The sequence below is a fragment of the Rana temporaria genome, chromosome 3 (assembly GCF_905171775.1).
Source record: "Rana temporaria chromosome 3, aRanTem1.1, whole genome shotgun sequence".
Classification (NCBI taxonomy): domain Eukaryota; kingdom Metazoa; phylum Chordata; class Amphibia; order Anura; family Ranidae; genus Rana; species Rana temporaria.
In genome coordinates this window covers 172497662-172522408 of record NC_053491.1, presented here as the reverse complement: position 1 = coordinate 172522408, position 24747 = coordinate 172497662, and the positions used below count along the sequence as shown (strand labels likewise).

Sequence of the window (24747 nt, the reverse complement as noted above, 5' to 3'; positions counted from 1 at the left end):
TAAACCAAAAAGGAGGACATTATACACACACACACACATTTCATATTATATATATATATATATATATATATATATGAAAATACACCAATATTTAAAACACAGTAAAGGATCTATTGATGTTGGATAAGTGTCCAGCTTCACATGCATGAAAGTAAATAAATAAAATTATGACGTGACAGAAATAGTCCTAAAGTGGTAAGTGCTTCTAGGATTAAGTGGGTAGTGCACCCCCCACCAACTCCAAATCTTCACCAACAGTGGCACTCGCCCCCTCTGGGGTTCACACTCACCAGAAGGATGAATAAAACAAGCCTTGAAAATCAATTGCTTTTCACTCAGAACTCCGTCATCACCTCAGAGAGCAGCAGGGGTTAATTCCCAAGGTTGGTTCATATAAAACACAAAGAACACCAAAAAATAGTGCAATACTGCTTTAATGAATTAACCCCTTATACAGAATACCCCACTTCTGATCTGCATACATTAAGGTCACTTGATAATGAACATGTAAGGTAGTATGTAATCACCGCCGTAGTACAATACCCGGAAGCCGCGCTTGATGATGCCCGCACAGCGCTGGAGAGAAAATCCTTCGACAGAGGGCGTGGCTACTCTGCGTCAATGCGAAGCTCATAACATCCCCAGTCTGCCGCTATTGGCTTAAACGAAACACCCCCTCCGCTCTCATTGGTGCACATCCGGAGCGGAAGTAAGGTGAGATGTCAGCAGCATCCAGACATAGGGATGGACAAACGCTAGGCAAAATAAAATAAAACAAAACTGCACAAAAATGAAGGCTTGTAAAATATCAGTATTAATACCCGCATGTTCAGAATATTATGTCTCTCGTTCGTCGTGAGACAAAGGTTAGATGATATTTAAAAAAATTGACAGAATACGTGATACATAGTTTCTAATGATGACAGCTGCGCAGTGTCACAATATTGCATGTGACATATCCGGGCAAGCATAAATAGATGCATAACATATAGATGAAAGGACTCATAAGAGTACATAAAATCACTGATTATTAGAATAATCCAACAAACAATAAGCATATTAAATATGATCAAATATAAAAACACCTAGAATACTTAAAAGCATCTGAAAATATTCTTAAAATGCATTTTAAAAAGAAATCCATAAAACTGACTAAAATCAGTAAAAAGGAAGAGGATGAAAACGTAAATCACCTAATGAGATGATAAAGTCCAATAATAATATAGTGATATATAAAGCAATCATAACAAAGTACTAATTAATAAATGAATAGTCGCTAATAAAGCAATTGATATCAAGGTCCACATTTAACCCTTTCGGAAATAAAGTGTCTGCCGTGCAAATCCAGGCTGGTTTAACTAGGAAGTATTCTGAGTGAGGAGTGCGTTCCACCGCTCTGTGACCTATATCCAGGAAGGATTTTCTCCAGCGCTGTGCGAGCATCATCAAGCGCGGCTTCCGGGTATTGTACTACAGCAGTGATTACATACTACCTTACATGTTCATTATCAAGTGACCTTAATGTACGCAGATCAGAAGTGGGGTATTCTGTATAAGGGGTTAATTCATTAAAGCAGTATTGCACTATTTTTTGGTGTTCTCTGTTTTTTTATATAAACCAACCTTGGGAATTAAAAGTGAAAAGGAATTGATTTTCAAGGCTTGTTTTATTCATCCTTTTGGTGAGTGTGAACCCCAGAGGGGGCGAGTGCCACTGTTGGTGAAGATTTGGAGTTGGTGGAGGGTGCACTACCCACTACCCGGATACGATGGTGTCACGTGCTCCCTACGTCGTTACCTCACTGTCACGTGACTTCATCAGGGGGTCCCCTGATGAAGTCACGTGACAGTGATGTGACGACGTAGGGAGCACATGACACCATCATATCCGGAAGCCACCAGGTAGACGTAAGACGGTGTTGTTACACACCGCATCCCCATCACTTTAGAAGCAGCACCACTGCTCAGGCTCCCACATGGAGCCCTCCTGACTCCTGTCAGCGACCTTGGGCTTGTATCTCTGGCTTTCACAGTGCAGACCTGCACTCTCTGGCTTTTGCCTGGCTAACCTGGACTCCCTGGGAGGGTGGAGCCCAGAACCATGGTCAGGTGTCTACAAAAAGCCCAGCACACACCTGACCAGTCCGTGAGCTGATGGATCACAAAATCAGGACCAAGGATTGGGGATTTCATCCCACCCGGATCGCTACGAAAAACCTAGGCTCCAGGTCCCAAAGCTGCGGACTTCCCCTGGTGAGGTACCATACTATACAGTGGGGATCTAAAGTTTGGGCACCCCAGGTAAAAATTTGTATTACTGTGCACAACGAAGCCAAGGAAAGATGGAAAAATCTCCAAAAGGCATCAAATTACAGATTAGACATTCTTATATGTCAAAAAAAAGTTAGATTTTATTTCCATCATTTACACTTTCAAAATTACAGAAAACAAAAAAATGGCGTCTGCAAAAATGTGGGCACCCTGCAGAATTTATAGCATGCACTGCCCCCTTTGCAAAGCCGAGACCTGCCAGTGTCATGGACTGTTCTCAATCATCGTCTGGGAAGACCAGGGGATGTCAATCTCAAAGGTTTTAAATGCCCAGACTCATCTGACCTTGCCCCAACAATCAGCACCATGGGTTCTTCTAAGCAGTTGTCTAGAAAACTGAAACTAAAAATAGTTGACGCTCACAAAGCTGGAGAAGGCCATAAGAAGATAGCAAAGCGTTTTCAGATGTCAATATCCTCTGTTTGGAATGTAATTAAGAAATGGCAATCATCAGGAACAGTGGAAGTTAAAGCAAGATCTGGAAGACCAAGAAAAATATCAGACAGAAAAGCTCGCAGGATTGTGAGAAAAGCAATTCAAAACCCACGTTTGACTGCACGATCCCTCCAGAAAGATCTGGCAGACACTGGAGTTGTGGTACACTATTCCACTATAAAGAGATACTTGTACAAATATGGTCTTCATGGAAGAGTCATCAGAAGAAAACCTCTTCTACGTCCTCACCACAAAAATCAGCGTTTGAACTTTGCAAATGAACATATAGACAAGCCTGATGCATTTTGGAAACAAGTTCTGTCGACCGATGAGGTTAAAATAGAACTTTTTGGCCGGAATGAGCAAAGGTACGTTTGGAGAAGAAAGGGCACAGAATTTAATGAAAAGAACCTCTGTCCAACTGTTAAGCATGGGGGTGGATCAATCATGCTTTGGGGTTTTATTGCAGCCAGTGGCACAGGGAACATTTCATGAGTAGAAGGAAAAATGGATTCAATAAAATTTCAGCAAATTTTGGATGGTAACTTGATGCCATCTGTGAAAAAGCTGAAGTTAAAGAGAGGATGGCTTCTACAAATGGATAATGATCCTAAACGCACCTCAAAATCACAGGGGATTACATCAAGAGGCGTAAACTGAAGGTTTTGCCATGGCCTTCACAATCTCCTGACCTCAACATAATTGAAAATCTACGGATAGACCTTAAAAAAGCAGTGCTGGAAGAATCTCAAAGAACTGGAAGACTTTTGTAAGGAAGAATGGGCAAAGATACCTAAAAACAAGAATTGAAAGACTCTTGGCTGGCTACAAAAAGCGTTTACAAGCTGTGATACTTGCCAAAGGGGGCAGTACAAGATATTAACTCTGCAGGGTGCCCAAACTTTTTCCGATGACATTTTTTTGTTTTCTGTCATTTTGAAAAGGGTAAATGATGGAAATAAAATCAAACTTTTCTTTACATATTATAAGAATGTCTAATCTGTAATGCTAAAGAAAGCATCATACCCCCATAACAGCCACATCTTCAGTTTATTATTATAATTATATTAGATTTATAAATCACCAACAGTTTTGTGCAATGCGTTACATTTCAATTACAATACAGCTCAAGACGAGGGTTAGAAGGGCTATGCTCTTAAGAGTTTACAATGTAAAGGGAAGAGTACAGTGAGGAAAATAAGTATTTGAACACCCTGCTATTTTGCAAGTTCTCCCACTTGGAAATCATGGAGGGGTCTGAAATTGTCATCGTAGGTGCATGTCCACTGTGAGAGACATAATCAAAAAAAAAAATTCCAGAAATCACAATTTATGATTTTTTAACTATTTATTTGTATGATACAGCTGCAAATAAGTATTTGAACACCTGTCTATCAGCTAGAATTCTGACCCTCAAAGACCTGTTATTCTGCCTTTAAAATGTCCACCTCCACTCCATTTATTATCCTAAATTAGATGCACCTGTTTGAGGTCATTAGCTGCATAAAGACACCTGTCCACCCCATACAATCAGCAAGAATCCAACTACTAACATGGCCAAGACCAAAGCGCTGTCCAAAGACACTAGAGACAAAATTGTACACCTCCACAAGGCTGGAAAGGGCTACGGGGAAATTGCCAAGCAGCTTGGTGAAAAAAGGTCCACTGTTGGAGCAATCATTAGAAAATGGAAGAAGCTAAACATGACTGTCAATCTCCCTCGGACTGGGGCTCCATGCAAAATCTCACCTCGTGGGGTCTCAATGATCCTAAGAAAGGTGAGAAATCAGCCCAGGACTACACGGGAGGAGCTGGTCAATGACCTGAAAAGAGCTGGGACCACCGTTTCCAAGGTTACTGTTGGTAATACACTAAGACGTCATGGTTTGAAATCATGCATGGCACGCAAGGTTCCCCTGCTTAAACCAGCACATGTCAAGGCCCGTCTTAAGTTTGCCAATGACCATTTGGATGATCCAGAGGAGTCATGGGAGAAAGTCATGTGGTCAGATGAGACCAAAATAGAACTTTTTGGTCATAATTCCACTAACCGTGTTTGGAGGAAGAAGAATGATGAGTACCATCCCAATAACACCATCCCTACTGTGAAGCATGGGGGTGGTAGCATCATGCTTTGGGGGTGTTTTTCTGCACATGGGACAGGGCGACTGCACTGTATTAAGGAGAGGATGACCGGGGCCATGTATTGCGAGATTTTGGGCAACAACCTCCTTCCCTCAGTTAGAGCTTTGAAGATGGGTCGAGGCTGGGTCTTCCAACATGACAATGACCCGAAGCACACAGCCAGGATAACCAAGGAGTGGCTCTGTAAGAAGCATATCAAGGTTCTGGCGTGGCCTAGCCAGTCTCCAGACCTAAACCCAATAGAGAATCTTTGGAGGGAGCTCAAACTCCGTGTTTCTCAGTGACAGCCCAGAAACCTGACTGATCTAGAGAAGATCTGTGTGGAGGAGTGGGCCAAAATCCCTCCTCCAGTGTGTGCAAACCTGGTAAAAAACTACAAGAAACGTTTGACCTCTGTAATTGCAAACAAAGGCTACTGTACCAAATATTAACATTGATTTTCTCAGGTGTTCAAATACTTATTTGCAGCTGTATCATACAAATAAATAGTTAAAAAAAATCATACATTGTGATTTCTGGATCTTTTTTTTTTGATTATGTCTCTCACAGTGGACATGCACCTACGATAACAATTTCAGACCCCTCCATGATTTCCAAGTGGGAGAACTTGCAAAATAGCAGGGTGTTCAAATACTTATTTTCATCACTGTATGTGACAAAAAAAAGTAGTAATTGTGTGGGCATACGTTGTTCAAAAATGTAAAATTCTGTTAACTATAGGTGGCATAGGCTTGCCTGAAAAGAAAAAAGTTTCTGAGGGAAAGAGTAGGAGATAGCCGTACAGGTTGGGGTAGGGAAGTCAAGATGATAGGAAAGGCTCTGGATAAGTCTTGGATGTGAGTATGAGAGGAGGAAATGAGGTGAGCATAGAACACCATCTTCCCATCTACTATCTCATGCGGCTGTAGCAGTCAGGGGTTAACACCGTTCACGATCTCCCATTCCATCAACCCAAGACAGCTTATCCGCCAGTCCAACCATCCAGCAGACACGATCCATTCCATAAGAATTCCCCCAGAATTACGAGACAGACGCTCTGTGTTCTGAGTCAAATGTAAGAATGCTTTAATGGTTAGCTCTCAGGTTTATATACAGTTACAAGGCATGTTTCAGTAATCACAGGAACAATCAAACTCTCCACCCCCAACATCACGCAATGGGCTTCAATCACATTCTTTAAGATAATTACATAGAGGAGTTAATTATCCCCCCAGACGTTACGTCTCCGACAATAAGTGATTCACCTGCATAATACACATTTCTATGTCAGACGTTTTGGCACCGATCTGACATAATTACTACAGTTGACAAGTACATTCCACACATAAAACAGTATTAGCATACATAATGAGAGATCTAGGAGCCAGGCTGTCTACCAAGCTCAAATCCACCTCATCCCAGTACAGACTCAATTAGCATCTCAACAGCCTATGTTACACAGAGGAATGAGTCACTATTGACCGGTAGGGTCAGAATAAGCCAACAACTTGTAATTAGTTCTTTGCAGACTTTAAGGAATATATTGTGGATTACTGTCCATGCTAAAACAATCCAACATAAGTCCCTTATTTCCTGGCTCAATCTGTGCCCAAAAGTGACTCCTGTTACAGCGGCCATCACCATTATGTCTTCAACCAAGTCCACATACTTGTTTCTTCAGTGATCACTGTTGGGGTGGCTTGTTGTAATTTGTATTAACTATTACAAGAAGATGATAGGCTTGTTTACCCATGTTTAGAAATCTGAAGCTGATTGATTTGAATGTTTTATCTCAGTTGAGAATTAACCCTTTTTGAACACCTGTAATGGCCAAATTTGGAGACACAATGTGTTTCTTCTTCCCCAAGTATGTGGGATGAGCTAATAATATGTTTAAAACTCAGGGCAGCAGAACTGTGGCTTCAGCATAAAACATTCCTAGAGAAAAAAAAAAAAAAAGAGTGGAAAGATGTGGACATGCATTTGTAGGGAGAACCTCAAACTAACAGTATGCACTTCTGCTATCCTCAGATCAACAGCAACAGCAATTAGCAAGGATTCAAAAATGATAAGGAACTTCACAGCTAAATACTAGGGTTTTAAGAGACGGTCAAGGGGGCGCACCAACCTATAACCCAGGGTCTAAATACAGCTTGTTTCCTGTAGTGTATGATATTAATATTATTTTTCCTCTTACAGCAATTAAGACTATGCTTTTAGACGTTGTTGCTGAACAGACGATCCCCCTTATCTGCAAGTGATGTTGCTTTCAGATATTCACGGGCAGAGGAGGGGATCTGGGCTGAGCTTTGTCTGCTGGTCCTGCACAGTCTTTAGCCAGACGACCAAGTCCAGGTTCAGCAATGCACACAAGGGAAATGCTAGCCAATTTTTGGACTGCCTAATACAGTCCTTCGGGCTGTGATTTCTAGAAGTAAGGTGCCACTATTCTTCCCAATTGAAACATATGCAGAAGCACATTCTGGGTGCCCAAAATGCACTAGAAGTATGTAATTGAGACACATGCTGTCACAGGAGTGGAACTCGGCGAACAAAGATGCATCACCAGTAACCTGTGCTGTAATATTAATATATACGTTTTATAATATTAATAAGTTATATCTATCCACATTACATCACTACAACCTGCAGTCGTAATGTCACATTAAAAAGATTTAAAAGAAAAGGTGGTAGTTAAAAGGCACACAATTACAGCTAGCTCCTGATACTGGCAAAAGCTGGGCGGAGGGAAATTCTATAAAGGATATTACATAGAACTTTCCAAAGCAGTTGAAGTTTGGGTTAAATTACAAAAAAAAAACTGTGGTTTCACAATCAGGCATCACCAAAAAAATAATCAGTTTAGTGTTGAGTTCAACTAAACTCACTTTAATAGTGTCTTTCTTAGACTTGCTTTGTCTAAGTCTTTCAGCCCTCCTCATATGACCACAGGGTTAATAATTAATTTTTCAATGTTGTACTACTACCTGAAAATGCAGTATTTAACTAAAATATGGAAAAAAATTGGTTTCAAATAATATTGTTTTTATTTTACTTGCCATCATGAATAAGCCTTTGGTTATACATTAATAACATCTTGTTAGCTGCAGAGTAGACAAGGCAGCTGATGTCTCTAGAGATGGAATGCACACTTGAGAAGTAAAAAAAAAGGAAAAGTGCTATCTTTGAAAACAAAGGCGGCTACTGCAGTATGCAAAATTAATGCCATTATCCACAAATCAACAGGAAGCAAGAAAACTGAACGCCACTAAAATGCAGGGGTCTGTGTACAAGAAAAAAAACACAGCAGTGCCACAACATCCTAGCAAGTAGAAAACAGAGATTCCAGTCTTTTATTATAGGTTCCTTTTTTCCAGTTAGATCATCAACGGACACAGTTCAAGGCACAATATTTAATTAATACAGAAGAACTAGAACAAAACATAGTTACATATTTAGAGATGATAGCCTTTGATTATTTGTACATTTCAGTAAGATAAATCAGACAACGCAACGTACAATATTTAATTACCACAGAAGTACTAGAACAAAATGTAGTTTCATTTTTAAAAATGTCCTGACAGAACTTTTAATTCCGAACACAGCAAGAGGTTTGATAATGAGAGCATGGCACTGCTGGTAGTCCAAGAGGTGTATTAGAAATCAAACTTTGTGAGATCATAAAGAGCAGACTTGATGTTAAGACTATTGAGTGTCCAACATCTTTCAAGTCTTCCACATAAAGCACGCGACAATATTATCCGGTTTTTAGAATAATCTACTGGGTTTGTTTCTCTCCACAAGAACACAATAATCTCAGGATTTTTAGAAACCTTTTCCTGAATTTTATGTGCTCCCAACGTTATGCGTGTGCACTGAATTATTGCTTCATTTTTTATTTTAACATTCGTTCTACCAGTATGCTTAAGGCCCCTTTCACACTACTGCGACTTCAAAAATGTTACCGTGATTTTGTGGCCACGATATTTCCTGCGATTTTGCCACAATTCGTGGCCACAATTTCAGGGAATGCCTGTGTAACTGGCATCAAAATCGGACCAAAGTAGTGCAGGGACTACTTTGAATTCAGAATGACTTGAAGTCGTACTAATATGAATGGTTGTCATTGGAAATCATGGGAAACTACTTGTCATGCGACTTTGCAGTCCCAAGTAGCAGGACAAGTAGTACAAGTGTAAAAGGGGCCTAAGTTTCTACCCAAGCTTAAATAAAAAAGATGCATACACAAATATAACTCCTTGCTAAGGATGGTTACATAAACATTTTGTCCTGTAGACAGAAAGCACACTATGCCATTCCACCTCCTAGATTCCATCCAACAGTAACCGTGTATAGAGTCTGTTGTAAGATCTTTATTCCCTTTTTCATGTCACAGAGCTCTTTAGCCCCATCTCTAGATTAATATAGCAGCTTTGTAACACTGTAAAAATCCACTTTGCCTAATTTTACATTCTCTTCCTTTATTCATTCTTTCCCCGCTAGCTGAAACTATATTTTTTCTATAGGCCGACTTCAACCAATAGAAATAAGGTATTTCCAGCTAACTGGAAAGAAGGGATGATGTCATCTAATCCTGACAGACTAACAACTGAGTTTACCTTCAAAATTGCCTTCTTAATTTACGGTCTACCTACTGCTATGCTATCTAGGGATTTCTAGAGAGTTGTGATATAAGAAGGGGAGCAATAAAGAGCTAAAAGCAGCCTCTAGGCCAGTGGTTCTCAACTTGGGGGTCGAATGAGGATTTGCCAGGGGTCACCAAATCCTGGGCTGTTCCTGAAGCCCACACCGCTCACCCAGCCTTTCTGTGGCCGCCCAGCTGAACTGTTCATGGAGCCTGTGGCCGACCACTCAGCCTCTTCGCAACCGCCCATTCATTTCACAGCATGGCTGGGGGGCAGAGACTAGAGGTCAGCTGACTGGTGAGGAATGTGAAGTGGGAGGGGTTGGAGGAGACCCAATCTCTTGATTTTGGCGTAGGTGTCACTTCTACGAGACACCGCAAAGTAGGAGACATACTGAAGCCGAAGGGAGACACAGTGAGTAACACTACCTGTGATTATAGTTGCCATTAAAAGTCCCCACTACAGTTCTCAGATCAGCAGATGACCTTGAATAAGAGAACCCAAGTTGGCTGATCAGATCTCCCCCCAGCACTACCTCTCATACCATTCACCCCCCCCCCCCCCCCCCCAGCACTGCCTCTCATACCATTCACCCAACCCCCCACCAAAAAGAGTAAGAGAAGGAATAAAAATAGAGAATACATGGAAGGGAGAGGAAAAGAGGGGGAGGAACAAAGAAAAAGGGAGAGAAAGAATAAGAGAAAGAAGAAAGACGGCTAGAGAGAGGGATAGGAAAAAAAAAGAAATTAGAATAGAGAGATAAAACGAAAAGAAAGGAGAACAAAAGAGAAAGAGTGGTACATCCTAAAATGTACCATAAGGGGTTTTAATACTGTGCGAGTGGAAGGGACTTTATCAAGGGGTCCCGACACTAGAAAGGTTAAGAACCACTGCTCTAGGCACAGGTACTGCTAGAATAGATAGAGAATATGGCATGATTTACCAGAACCAAACCACATGGCTCCTGATCGTGGGATTACTATGACAGCCATGACTTTGAGATCACATAAAAATAAAAACTCTAAACAAACTTCTCTTCCAGTCAGTGTCAGGTCATCCAATCTAGGCAGGAGCATAGGTCCTGGATAATGACAAAAGGACCAGAAAACAGGATATATTAAATGTTTTACAATTATTACAGTATTGCTTTTGTAGGAGCAATGCAATATTTTTTTAGTTTGGAACACTTATAGCTCACTGTTGTCTGTAGAAACAGAAAGCAGCAGTTATCCGACTTTCCAAATAGTGCTACTCCAAATTATTAAAGGATCACTAAAAGGCTGAAATGACTGTTTACAGGGTATAGAGACATAATAGTCAACTGATTCCTTTTAAAAACGATTAAAATAGATAAAAAGCAATCATATAATGTGCCTCCTAGATGCAAAAACAAAACTGAAACTAGTTTAGTCTTTGCATGTTATTTTATGCCTCTGTGCTGGACAGTGCCATAGAGAGTCATGGCTAGGAAAACGAAACTAAAGTCTCCCATGACTTTTTTTCATAAGGAGCCAGACAACCAGGAAGTGTCCACAACAGAGCAGAATTACAGCAACATCAGAGCAAAAACGAACAATGAGGACATGAAACCAGGACTGCAGTAAGGTAAAGGAAGCTATTTAATGAAAAAAAAAAAAAATCCTTTAGTGACCCTTTAAGCACGGGTCAGCAGGTCTAGTGGGAACATTTAATTATATCTAGAATGACTGGAGTTTTAAGAGTTTGAAGACTTTCACAATTGTGCAATACAGAAACTTCCACTTCTTTTTAAAGCAAAACTCTAAACTCTTTTCTAAGTATTATAATTACAGCAAAACCTTGGATTGCGAGCATAATTCGTTCCCCATAAGAAATAATGGAAACTCAAATGATTTGTTCCACAACCATTTATTCCTAGGTCCTTTAGTGTATAGTCCATATAAAAAGATTATAGCAATGTGATGGCTATTATAGCAATGACAGCCTCCACAAAGGGATTAAAAAACAAAATCCAGCTGGAGCTACAGAGTATAAAAGAGAAGAGAGGCACCTCTAAATGTAGCAATATGTTGCTAAATGTTGTACTTTCATTAAATGTAACCATATTGCTACACTTAGAGGCACCTCTCCTCAAATTTACACTCAGTTGTGACATGACTCTACTTGTATATCAAGACATCGCTTGTATATCAAGTCAAAATTTATTTAAAAAATTCGCTGGTCTTGCAAAGCGCTCTCAAACCAAGGTTTTACTTGATGTTGACATGTGAGAGCAACATAAACCTGTGTAGCCTATATTGTTCTGGCCTAATCTGGGCACTATGGGCCAAATACACAAAAGGGATACGACGGCGTAATTGCTGTAACGCCGTCGTATCCCTGTTCCTAACTATGGAACTGATCCACAGAATCAGTTTTCCATAGTTAGGGAGAAGATCCGGCATGTGTAAGGGACTTACACTGCCGGATCTTAGGATGCAGTACCGCATCCACCACTGGGGGCATTTTGTGTCGAAATGCCGCCTCGGGTATGCAAATTAGCACTTACGGAGATCCACGAAGCTTTTCAGCTTCGTTTTTTCTCTGTAAGTATTAAGTTGCATACGCAAAATTAGGGCTGCTTTTACATGGTGTAAAGTTAGTACACCATGTAAAAGCAGAGCTTTCTGTCCAGCGACGCGATATTTTTTAAATTTTGAATTTTTTTTTTCCCGCCGTATTTTTTTTTTTTCCCCGACGCAACTTTATTGACCCGTCGCAATCCACAAAGCTCGGCGTAACGTAATTTCGCGCTATGCACATCAGGAAAATGACGTCACGAGCATGCGCAGTACGGCCGGCGCGGGAGCGCGCCTAATTTAAATGGGAATCGCCCCCATTTGAATAGGAACGCCTTGCGACAGCGGAATTTAAGTTACACAGCCCAAAATTTCTAGGTAAGTGCTTTGTGGATCGGGCACTTAGGTAGAAATTTTAAGGCAGTGTAACTTAAATGGAAAAAATTACGTTAGGCACGATCTTTGTGGATTTGGCCCTATAAGAGCAGAAAAAAAAAATCTGTGCTTGGAATAATTAAAAGGGAAGTATGGGTTTGGGCTTTTTTTTTTTTTTAATCGTACTTACCTAGGTGGATGCTGGATTTGTCCCCCGCTTTCTCTAATGCCGCGTACACACGATCATTTTTCAGCATGAAAAAAACGTCGTTTTAAAAAAAGTTAATTTCTCGGGTTGTAAAAAATGATCGTGTGTGGGCAAAAATGACATTTTAAACCCGCGCATGCTCAGAAGCAAGTTATGAGATGGGAGCGCTCGTTCTGGTAAAACTACCGTTCATAATGTAGTAAGCACATTCATCACGCTGTAACAGACAAAGCGCGAATCGTCTTTTACTAACAAGAAATCAGCTAAAGCAGCCCAAAGGCGAATAGAACTTCCCCTTTAGAGTGCCGTTGTACGTCACCGCTCTTTGTTCATCATTTTTTTTAAACGATGGTGTGTGGGCAACGTCGTTTTTAATGATGAAGTTGGAAAAACTTTGTTTTTTTGGACATGCTGAAAACAACATTTTCTTTAATGACGAAAAATGATCGGGTGTACACGACATAAGGGTGAGAACTGAGTGATCAAATACCGCTGATTGTTCAGTTTCCCGTGGGCAAAGAACTGGTGACAGTCACTGCTCTTTGCTCTGCCTCCCTGTGCTCATTGGGCTGTGGAGGGGGCAGGAGAGGCTCAGGCTCTCAGGGGCTCGCTGAGAGGCAGAGCCAGGTGCTGGTCCAGGCTCCTGAGTGGATCCCAAACATATGGCTGCAACCCTTCCCCAGCCTGGATCAGCTCTGTCACATCAGCCGACAGTGGATTCAGCCTGCTGTCAGTTGAAAAAGGGTCACAGAAGTGCAGAACGAACTGCACTCCTGTTATCCACAGAAGTACAGCCAAACAAGCTTTGGCTGTACTTCTTCAAGTGTAAAATTTAAGCAGCTAGCACCTAAAATCTTGAAAATCCATCATATTATTAAATCCAAAGGTGCAGTACTATAAAATGAATATAATAAAACGTGAAATATATAGAGCATACAGTCATATATCCTACATTGCTATAGGGCGATAAAATTGTGTAATTATGCATCTAACACCAACCAGTGTGCGATTGTAAACTCACTCAAAAACTCATAAAATAATCTTTGATTAATCCATGTGCATGTATAAAGTCCATAAAGGCACAGAGCAGATTATAATACCATGTTTATTACTTTAAAAATAATTAAGATTTGGAAACTCTTTAAAAGCACAGAGCTTTTGCCATACGGATAATGCAATATCCATTACATTCAAAAATAATAACCATGCTTAAACATTTGTAATTTTCAACAATGCAAAATCACATGCTCCTGAATGAAGGCCTGCATAAGGAAGCACAAAGGCCACATACTGTATGTCATATGGATAATATCGTTTGGAGCACCACAGCACTTTTTTTGCATAACGTTTGCACAGGAGCACTTTATTGAAGAAAACATTTTTTATTGGCACTTTCAAAAAATATTGGTTAACACAGACTTTCACTTGCTACATGCTTGGTAGTTCACTTTTAAATGTGATAATATTTTTTCTTGTATGCACAGCACTTGCACTTTTGTTTGAATTTACACTTTATCTTGTACAATTTATTCTGATTTTGACACAGTGTCATAAGCAAAAAACACACAAGCTCCTGCGCACGGGTGGATTGTCTGACAGTTAGTCAATGCTCCGCATGGGAATTTCCACAAAAATCAAAACTGGTAACAATGGCCTTGCTGCCCTTCAGGGACGGGGAACATCCTAGCAGAGAACAAAAAGAAGAAAAAGAAAGGCGCACCAGCCTAGTGTGCTGGCACAGTTGATGTTTACATATTTATTTGCGTATTTGCACATTCATTATTTTGCACATGATTATCTGAGCACAGAGTCATTAGGTCATTGCTTATTTGCATCAGTCGTACATATTTATATATTTATTCGTTTTAACAAGCGCCACACCTCCCCCTGTATTTTTCATGTTAATATTAGTGTGTGAACACCTTGCTGTGGCTGCTTCTTATGTAGGTTGTTAGATTAGTCATCACCATGGCTTTTTTTCAGGGGGAACTTGGGGGAACTCAGTTCCACCGCCTCTGGCTCAGACCCTTTGTTGCTTGCTCACCACAATCACTTGTAAACACAGAAGTCTGATTTCTGTGTTTACAAGCAACAGCTCTGCACTCTGTGTGTAACCCCCTGAACTCTGCATTCTGTATGTAATGCAATTCTGGTATTTAAGGCCCCTTTAAGACCCTTCTACTGTTTGTGAAATCTGAACGGGGTTGTGGTTGAGTTCCTGCACCTATTTTCTGAGAAAAAAAGCTCTGGTCATCACCCATGTGGTTTGCACATTAGTACCCCTTGTTTCCAAAGAAATCTTTATACTCAGTGCGGCTGAATTTATTTTCAGATCCAACAATTCTTGCTCACTAAGATGACTTGATTGCGGAGTGCTGTAACCACTGCAGTGCTGTAAGCAAACAGGTCAAGACAAGATAATTACAATTAATGAATATGCCATACAAACATTTGATCCTGACTAATATTACCAGCTCTGTGTCAGAAATGGCACAGTTTTATGAGTATTGTTTAACCACTTGCCGACCGCCTCACGACAATATACGTGGCATGAGCAGGAAAAAGTAACCAATTCATGGCCTGCCCCTCCTGATCGCTCCGGACAAATGAAATGCTTCCTTTGCCTGTGTTTATGTGATGTCATCTCTCCTCGTGATCCCTTTTCGTTCGGGAGAGAGGTGAGAAGACATCTCACAATAAGTGCACCAACAGTACACTGACACTAGTACACATTCCACCCCCCCCCAGTTAACCCCTGCACTCCCTGTCACAGTGTCGCTAATAGCAGTTTTCATTTTTTTTTTACCGATCACTGCATTGGTGTCATTTGTGACTGTAAAAAGTGTTAGGGCAATTAGTGGTAGGCCCCGTTAAGTCTAGGGTACCCCCAACCCCCCAATAAAGGTTTAACCCCTTGATCGCCCCCAGTTAACCCTTTCACCCCCTGTCACTAATAGATCTTTTTACTGATCTCCGTATTGATGTCACGGGTGACACTAGTTAGCCAGTTAGTTTTTATAGCATCAGGTACCCCCATATACTACCTAATAAAGGTTTTAACCCCCTGATTGCCTCCTAGTTAACCCTTTCACCCCGTCACCAGTGATCACCGTATTAGTGTTACGGGTGACGCTGGTTAGCTAGCTTGTTTTTTTATAGTGTCAGGGCACACACGCCGTATATTACCCAATAAAGGTTTAACCCCCTGATCGTCCGGCGGGTGATATCAGTTAGGTTTTAGGGTAAGTTAGGGTCTGCGTCACCCCAGGCAGCGTCAGATTAGTGCCAGTAGCGCTAACGCCCACGCACGCACCATACACCTCAGTTAGTAGTATAGTATCTTAATGGATCAATATCTGATCTGATCAGATCTATACTAGCGTTCCCCAGCAGTTTAGGGTTCCCAAAAACGCTGTGTTATCGGGAAAAGCCCAGATACCTGCTAGCACCTGCATTTTGCCCCTCCACCCAGCCCAGCCCACCCACGTGCAGTATCGATTGATCACTGTCAATTACAAAACACTAAACACATAACTGCAGCATTCGCAGAGTCAGGCTTGATCCCTGTGAACACTAAGGCCGCGTACACACGGTCGGTCTATCCGATGAGAACGGTCCGAAGGACCGTTCTAATCGGTTAACCGATGAAGCCGACTGATGGTCTGATGTGCCTACATACCATCAGTTAAAAAAACAATCGTGCCAGAACGCGGTGACGTAAAACACAACAGAAGAAAAACGAAGTTCAATGCTTCCAAGCATGCGTCGACTTGATTCTGAGCACGAGCGGGTTTTTAACCTATCGGTTATCAGTCCATCGGTTAAATTTTAAAGCAAGTTCTTTTTTTTTTGACCGAAGGATAACTGACCGATGGGGCCCACACACGATGAACTGGTCCTTCAATCCATTTTCATCAGTTTTGACCGACTGTGTGTACGCAGCCTAACAGTTTTTTTGGTAGTGTTTTATACAAATGCTGACAGTCTGGAGCTTTTTTCCTGTGAATCTCACTAGTGTAAGCATGACAGTGAAGAGGAAGTCACTCATCTGTCAGATTCAGGCTCAGAATACGAACCTGTAGATGGCAGCGGCTCCCTGACAGATAGCTCTGACTTCGGAGTTGTGGTCCCTCCCAAGGTCAGGCGTACCCGACTCTGTTTTTCTGCTGTTGTTGAGGTGCAAGAACCGCAGAGCTTTCGTATGGAGCAGGGAGCCAGTACGCTCATCCTTCTGGTGAACTGGCAAGCACCAGCGGCCTAGTACACCCTGGTCATACATCCAGCACTGCAGTATCACGTGGTGATGTGTCGAGCCCCATAAGTGCATTTAAAGCTGGTGAAGTGGCTACCACAAGTAGATTCCCACAGCCACCAAGAAGACAAAGACAGGCCTGTCGCGCACATAGTGTTCTTCCTGCAGAATTTGCCAATCCTAATTGGGAGCCCTCCATTTCTGCAACACCCGTACTTCCCCTATTCACTGGTCAACCCTGAATTCAGGTGGAAACAGATTTAATGTCACTTGATTTTTATTTGCCGTTTTTCACGGAAGATCTCTTTAGATTCATTGTGGACCAAAGCAATTTGTATGCTGGTCAATACATCGTCGTTAATCCCCAGTTGTCCCTTGCCAGAGATTGAAAACCAATTACGGTTTCCGAATTTAAGACCTTTCTGGGCCTATCCTTCCTCATGGGCATAGTTAAAAAGAGTGAAATTCGGTCATATTGGTCCACTGACCCAATTCACAATATGTCCATGTTCGCTGCCTCCAAGGCCAGGGCACGATACGAGCAGATCTTGCGGTTCATGCACTTCAATGACAATGAACTCTGACGTCCTCGGGGAGACCCTGGATACGATCAGCTCTATAAAATTCGGCCCCTCATAAACCACTTCAATTAATGTTTTTAAGCCTTGTTTACTCCTGATCAAGCTGTCTGCATTGACGAATCCCTGATTAAATTTTCTGGCTGCTTGTCTTTTAAACAGTATCTTCCCAGCAAGCATGCCAGATATGGTGTCAATATGTATAAGCTCTGTGACAGGGCAACAGGCTATACATGTAGTTTTATGTTTTACAAGGGAAGAGATAGTTAGAGCTGGAGAACTGCCCAGACTACATAGGGAGCACTGGCAAGATTGTGTGGGACTTGGTGTCACCCTTATTTGGAAATGGATACCACTTGTATGTGGACAATTATTACACGAGCGTGCCACTTTTTAGTCACTTGTTTGATCATCAAATTGTGTGGCATGTGGCACCACGTGATCTGATCACTGGGGCTTACCCCAGCGGTTTGTAGATTCCCGTCTTAGGGAATCCCCATCCCACCCACACCTGAACCTATCTCAGTATCCACAGTTTAGCCTTCATTAATATCTAATGCCTGTCCTCCCAAACTCACCCCCAAACCGAAACGTTTTACAAAACCACATAAGCACCCCTGCTCCACCTATCCAGCCACAGCTAACCCCATTCCACCCTTTAACATTGCATGTGCCATTCCCAGTTCGACTACAACACCTGTGACTCCAGCAACAAATCACCCTGCCCAAGCACCAGTGTCACACATCAGATTCTAAACATCATGCAATTCATGCCCACTACTGGATCCTGGGGCCACCCATACCCCCACTTCCCATCCAGATGATTTTTTAGACCTATGCCCCCCATCCAGCATTTTGAAAAGAAAACACACAGGAGAGGAAGGAGAGGGCAGAGGGAGACACCCCAAAAGGAAAAATGCAGAGACTATCAAAATCTTCAACCTCTCCTCGCACACCATGGAGAACCTCAGGTAATTTGTTTCCCATTGTAATCACAAGTAGTGTTGAGCAGAATATGCCATATTCGATTTCGCGATATATCTCGAATATATATTCGAATATTCGAGATATATTCGCTAAATTCGAATATTCGTGATATTTTATCGAAATTAAATGATTGCGATTTTTCGCTATTGCGAATGCGAAAATAATTGCGATTTTTTGATAACTGCGGTAGGAGCACTCTGATTGGCTCAGAATATTCGTGATATTTTATCGAAATATCGCAACATGCGAATGCGATATTTATTGCGCAATTTCAAGAAATGCTGGAGGAGCGCTCTGATTGGCTCAGAATATTCGTGATATTTTATCGAAATATCGCAACATGCGAATGCGATATTTACTGCGCAATTTCGACAAATGCTGTAGGAGCACTCTGATTGGCTCAGAATATTCTTGATATTTTACAATACAAAATAATTGCGAATATTCGGCAAATGCAGAAGGAGCACTCTGATTGGCTCAGAATATTCTTGATATTTTACAATAGAAAATAAAAAGTGTTTTGCATTGGTGGTGATTCTTTACTCTATCCATCTGTCACAGCCGTTTGTCAATCAAACACCTTGAAGATTGAACACGTTCATGCTGCATGCTTTGGACTTTTTTTCACTTCACATATCAAAGACATTTTTATGAAAGATTATTTTTCTATTATTGGGACTATATTTCTTTATATATTTGTTTCACTGTGTATTTCACAAGTTATTTGCGCTTGCTTATTTTATAATTTGCCCACATGTCTTGTCACTAGACATATTTTTTATTCTTGTAGAGCGACTCCATTTTCGGTCTTGTATTAAATTATGTTGTATAACATTTTTGAGTTGCTGCTGTATTCTCCCCTTTTTTTAAGGTATGCGCAATTTTTTCCTTCTTACAAAAAAAAATAATATCAAACATACAAATATTCATAACAGAAACATACACAAAGCCCCCCCCTTTTGCATCAGAGACAGAGTTCTCCTACCACAGTTATCGAAAATTCGCAATCATTTTCGCATTCGCAATAGCGAAAAATCGCAATTTTTTTTTTTTCAATTTGGCAACATAAAAGGATCGCCTCAGCTTAGCTACTCAGCCCAGGGTCTCTAATCATACCAGCAATGCTTTTAGACGTCGATAGGATGTGATCTGTTTTAAAAATCTAATTGAAAAAATGCGAATATTCGGAATTGCGAATATTCACCGCGAAATTCGAAATATATCGCGAATACTCGAATATGCCATATTCGAGCCGAATATTCGCAATACGAATATTCGTGAGCAACACTAATCACAAGAACTTGGGACTCTCTTTCACCTTCATAGAGGACCCTGACAAACTGGCCTTCATGGATCTAGAACTCAACCACAGTGGCACACAGATAGATGCCACCAACTACGTGAAACCCACTGCAGGAAACTCATACATATACTACCAGAGTTACCACCCCCCCAGATGGAAGAACAATATCCCCTAGAGCCAGTTTTAAGGATCTGATGCAATTTTACCAGAGATGAGGATTACCAGACCCAAGGCCAACTCTTAACCCAAAAATTTCTGGACAAGGGATACCCTCGCTCTCGTAGATGTGGCTTTTCATCAGTATCAGGCTAAACCGACACCCAAACCCAACAGGTTTACCACCCAGTTCCATGACCGCTACAAACAAATGGAAAAAATCTTCATCAAGAATTGGCCCATCCTGCTGGAAGATCCTTTTCTGGGTTCCACCCCAACATCCAAACCCAAAGTTTCCTGCCGCAAAGCCAAAAATATCAAGAGCCAAATTGCACTAAGTAAGATCCGCAAACCCAAGCCAGATCCCAACACCCACACCCCCTGATCCCGCTAGTGGGCATGTTTCAATGGAAGAAAAAATGATGCATGATGTGCAAATGTGTCCAGCATGGACAAAAAAGCTTCTCTACAAAAAGGACTCTATAAAAGAGTTTCACAATTGTTCCAGTGATCATGTAGTATACTGTCCAACCTGTCCTTGAGGGCTCCTATATGTTGGCAGAACCATCCGTCCCCTTCGTCAATGGTTTGGCAAGGACAGGCAGTTCATCGAACAGGGATGTGATGAGCACAGTGTGCCAAGACATTTGACTGAACATCAAAAGTCCACCAAAGGCTTGAAGGTGTGGGTCTTAGAGGCCAGAAGTTTGCCTTTTGCGGAGCATTTCAAATGACTCTGCCAGCAGGAGACTTTCTGGATATATTTTCTTAATTCTCCTCTTGCCAGGGGGAGTCAATGAGGAGTTAGATGCATATACCGTGTTATAACAGATCACACACCCATTTCTAGTTTGTTTATTCCCCCCCTCTACCTCCCTTCCCCTTACTCCTGCCCCCCCACCCACAAACAGGTCTGTCTCTGCTCAACCGAGGTCGGGAGTGGTTCCCCTAAGGCCCCGTACTCACGACCAAACATGTCTGCTGAAACTGGTCCGCAGGCCAGTTTCAGCAGACATGTTTGGTCGTGTGTGGGCGCGAGCGGGCCGAATTCCAGCAAACATTTGCCCGCCGGGCCTTTTCCCAGCAGACAAATATTCCTGGACTTGTTTTAAAACAGTCCGCTGGAATTCTGCCCGCTCGGACATGTACGGTCGTCAGTACAGACCTACCGTACATGTCCAGGCGCCCGCCGTCCCTCGCATGCGTCGAATGACTTCGACGCATGCGTGGAAGCATTTTAAAGGCGGGCCGCCCACGTCGCTGCGTCATTGTCGCGGCGACACCGCGGACACGCCCCGCGTATTGTTTACGCGCGGACTTCTGTACAATGGTGTGTACAACCATCGTACAGAAGCCCTCTGGCAGACATGTATGGTGAAAACGGTCCGACGGACCGCTTTCACCATACATGTTTGGTCGTGAGTACCCGGCCTAAGGATTACTCCATCTGGAGCGCCAGATAAAAACACTGACTATACTGCTATCTGATAATAGGGTGGCTATATCAAGAGAGAAAAGAATCCAGATAGTATATCACTGTAAAAGCTCTAGGATTTTGTTAAAAGAGTAAATACTCTTAAACAAAGTCAATGAACAGGCATCAATGAAAAACCGTGCAGATCAGCATGTGTGAACAATGGCATCAGATCATATTCTCGACCTTACGTGTGTCGTCAGAATTGAAGTCATCAGGGGCCGTGGACCGCGCAGAACACCCCTGACACTAGACTTCAGGGAGAGGGAAGTCCATGATGAGAAAGACGTTACCCCACTGACAAGTAAGATATGGGTGTGTGGACCCATGTGTGTGTGGACCCTCACACAATACATTTGTAACAAATGATGTGTCCCAATAAAATGTGTTTTTAGGGGATGTATGTAATTAATACATTTTTAAATACTTATTATGAGATAAAGGCCTAGTTTACGTTTACAAGACCATCAAGACGGCCTCTTAGAAAACAAAAGCTTCTGTTTGGTGTGTTCAATAGCATGCTAAAGCCAAACTATATGCATGATAATGAAGTTTACCCTTTGTCCTTAGAGGGCTATTAATTAGGTGGTGGCTATTTTCCAGACTTCTAAGCAATGTAGCTCAAGTGACTTTGGGATGCAAAGTTGGCTGTCTGTTTATGTCTGGAGATAGGATAACAAACTTGTAAATATTGAAAGCCAGGTTCAGACACCAAAACTCCTTTACTATTGGTTAAGCATCATAGCAAAGTAGACTTGAGTTCTATCCAATTGTTTTCTTGGGAAGGATATGATTGAGTGGTTTGGACTAATTTAGAGATTCCTCAATGATAGCGAATGAAGAAAACGAGCATAAAATAGTCAGATTCGAGGGGAGCCTGACTGAAGACCAAAGGGGTTTGAGGACAGTGGTAATACTGTATAAGCCTTTGGGTTGGTAATATACCCAGTTAAGGGTTGGTTGATTGGGTAGTGTTGTTGTGAATATGTGCCTGTGAGTTACAGTATATGCTATTTACACAACTTAGAATTATCTCCTTATTAGAGACTGAGCTGTTCATGTTTATTCTTTGGACAATATAATCTTTTTCACCTACAGTGTGTGTTTCATTGCTGACCTACCCTGTAAAGAACGATGAGAAGTGGGAGTGGATAAATAATATTGATATCATTTATTAAAGGGGTTGTAAAGTTTCCTTTTTTCTTAAAAATAACAAACATATCATACTTACCTCCACTGTGCAGTTTGTTTTGCACATAGTGGCCCCGATCGTCCTCTAATTGTTTTCTTGGGAAGGATATGATTGAGTGGTTTGGACTAATTTAGAGATTCCTCAATGATAGCGAATGAAGAAAACGAGCATAAAATAGTCAGATTCGAGGGGAGCCTGACTGAAGACCAAAGGGGTTTGAGGACAGTGGTAATACTGTATAAGCCTTTGGGTTGGTAATATACCCAGTTAAGGGTTGGTTGATTGGGTAGTGTTGTTGTGAATATGTGCCTGTGAGTTACAGTATATGCTATTTACACAACTTAGAATTATCTCCTTATTAGAGACTGAGCTGTTCATGTTTATTCTTTGGACAATATAATCTTTTTCACCTACAGTGTGTGTTTCATTGCTGACCTACCCTGTAAAGAACGATGAGAAGTGGGAGTGGATAAATAATATTGATATCATTTATTAAAGGGGTTGTAAAGTTTCCTTTTTTCTTAAAAATAACAAACATATCATACTTACCTCCACTGTGCAGTTTGTTTTGCACATAGTGGCCCCGATCGTCCTTTTCTGGGGTCCCTCGGCGGCTGTCTCGGCTCCTCCCCACAATAGCTAACCCCCTCGGGAAGATCTGTCCCGAGGGAGTTACCTTGCTCCCGTCTCATACACTCTGCGTCCATAGACACAGAGTATATGTCTCGGTTCCAAACCCCCGGCCAATGGCTGCGCTGCTATCAATCTATCCAATCAACGCCATCAAATCCAATCAACGCCAACATTTTGCTTAGGTATTAACATTTGTTTTACTCTCAGTCATTAAGAGGTTAATAAGAAAATCGATCTAATCGATTAATCGACAACTAATCGATTATGAAAATAATTGTTTACAATTTTCATAATCGATTAATCGGCCAGTAACATAAGGGGGTAAAAACTAAAATTCGCCCTTTATAGTACAAAAAAGCAAAATTACTACTGTAAATATTACTTTCACTGTACCACAGTAAAAAAAATGAACCCATTAGAGTAGTGATTATTTGCTCTTTTTGTACTTATTTTTGTTTTTTTATCCCCATTATGTTACTAAACATCTCAGGCCTGGGTTCACACCTCTGTTTTTTGGTGCTTTTTGCAGAAACACACCACAGTTCATTTACATGGTTTCCTATGGGACACGTTCACATCCATGATTTTTTTTCAGCTGCTGCGTATTTGGAAAGGGCAAGGACTTTTTTACGCAAAACGGTGCGATTTTTTATTTTTTTTGGTTCAATACACTTTAATGGAGAAGCTGCAGAAAAGCATGTAATGTGTTTTTGCGGCAATTTGTGTTTTGTAATCTGCCCAACAACAAATTGGCCCAACAAAAATTTAAAAATGCTATTTTTTTTTTTGTAAGGCTATTATCCGATTAATCGAAACAATAAATCGGCCAACTAATCGATTATGAAAATAATCGTTAGTTGCAGCCCTAATCCTGTTCTTAAAAAAAAAAAAATATATAATACAAGGCTAAAGGGTCAAAATCAGCATTCCAAAACAAAAAAAAAATAATGCAAGATCACAATCAGGGCAGCTAAAATAGATTACAAGGGACACAATGATGAGGAGTAAAAAAAAAAAAGCGACGTGGCTCCCAAACAAAATTGGCGTACTTTTTTTCCCATAAATAGGGCTTTCTTTTGGTGGTATTTGATCACCTCTGCGGTTTGAATTTTTTGTGCTATAAACAAAAATAGAGCGAAATTTCGAAAAAAATTCTATATTTTTTACTTTTTCCTATAATAAATATCCCCAAAAAATATATTCTTCTACTTATTTTTGGTAAAAAAAATAAATCACAAATCAGGGTTTATTGATTGGTTTGCGCAAAAGTTATAGTGTTTACAAAATAGGGGATAGTTTTATGGCATTTTTATTAATATTTTTTTTTTTTTACTAGTAATGGCGGCGATCAGCATTTTTTTCATGACTGCGACATTATGGCAGACACATTGGACACTTTTGACACATTTTTGGGACCATTGTCATTTTCACAGCAAAAAGTGCAATGAAAATGCACCGATTACTGTGAAAATTACAATGGTAGTGAAGGGGTTAACCACTAGGTGGTGCTAAGGGG

The 24747-nt window shown here is 41.1% G+C and overlaps 1 protein-coding gene across 2 annotated transcripts in view; it reads right to left on the bottom strand.

Moving 5' to 3' along the window:
* IMMP2L (inner mitochondrial membrane peptidase subunit 2) overlaps positions 1-24747 on the bottom strand; it is a 1177970-nt gene that overhangs the window by 1125165 nt on the left and 28058 nt on the right. The gene's annotated exons all lie outside the window — the stretch shown is intronic.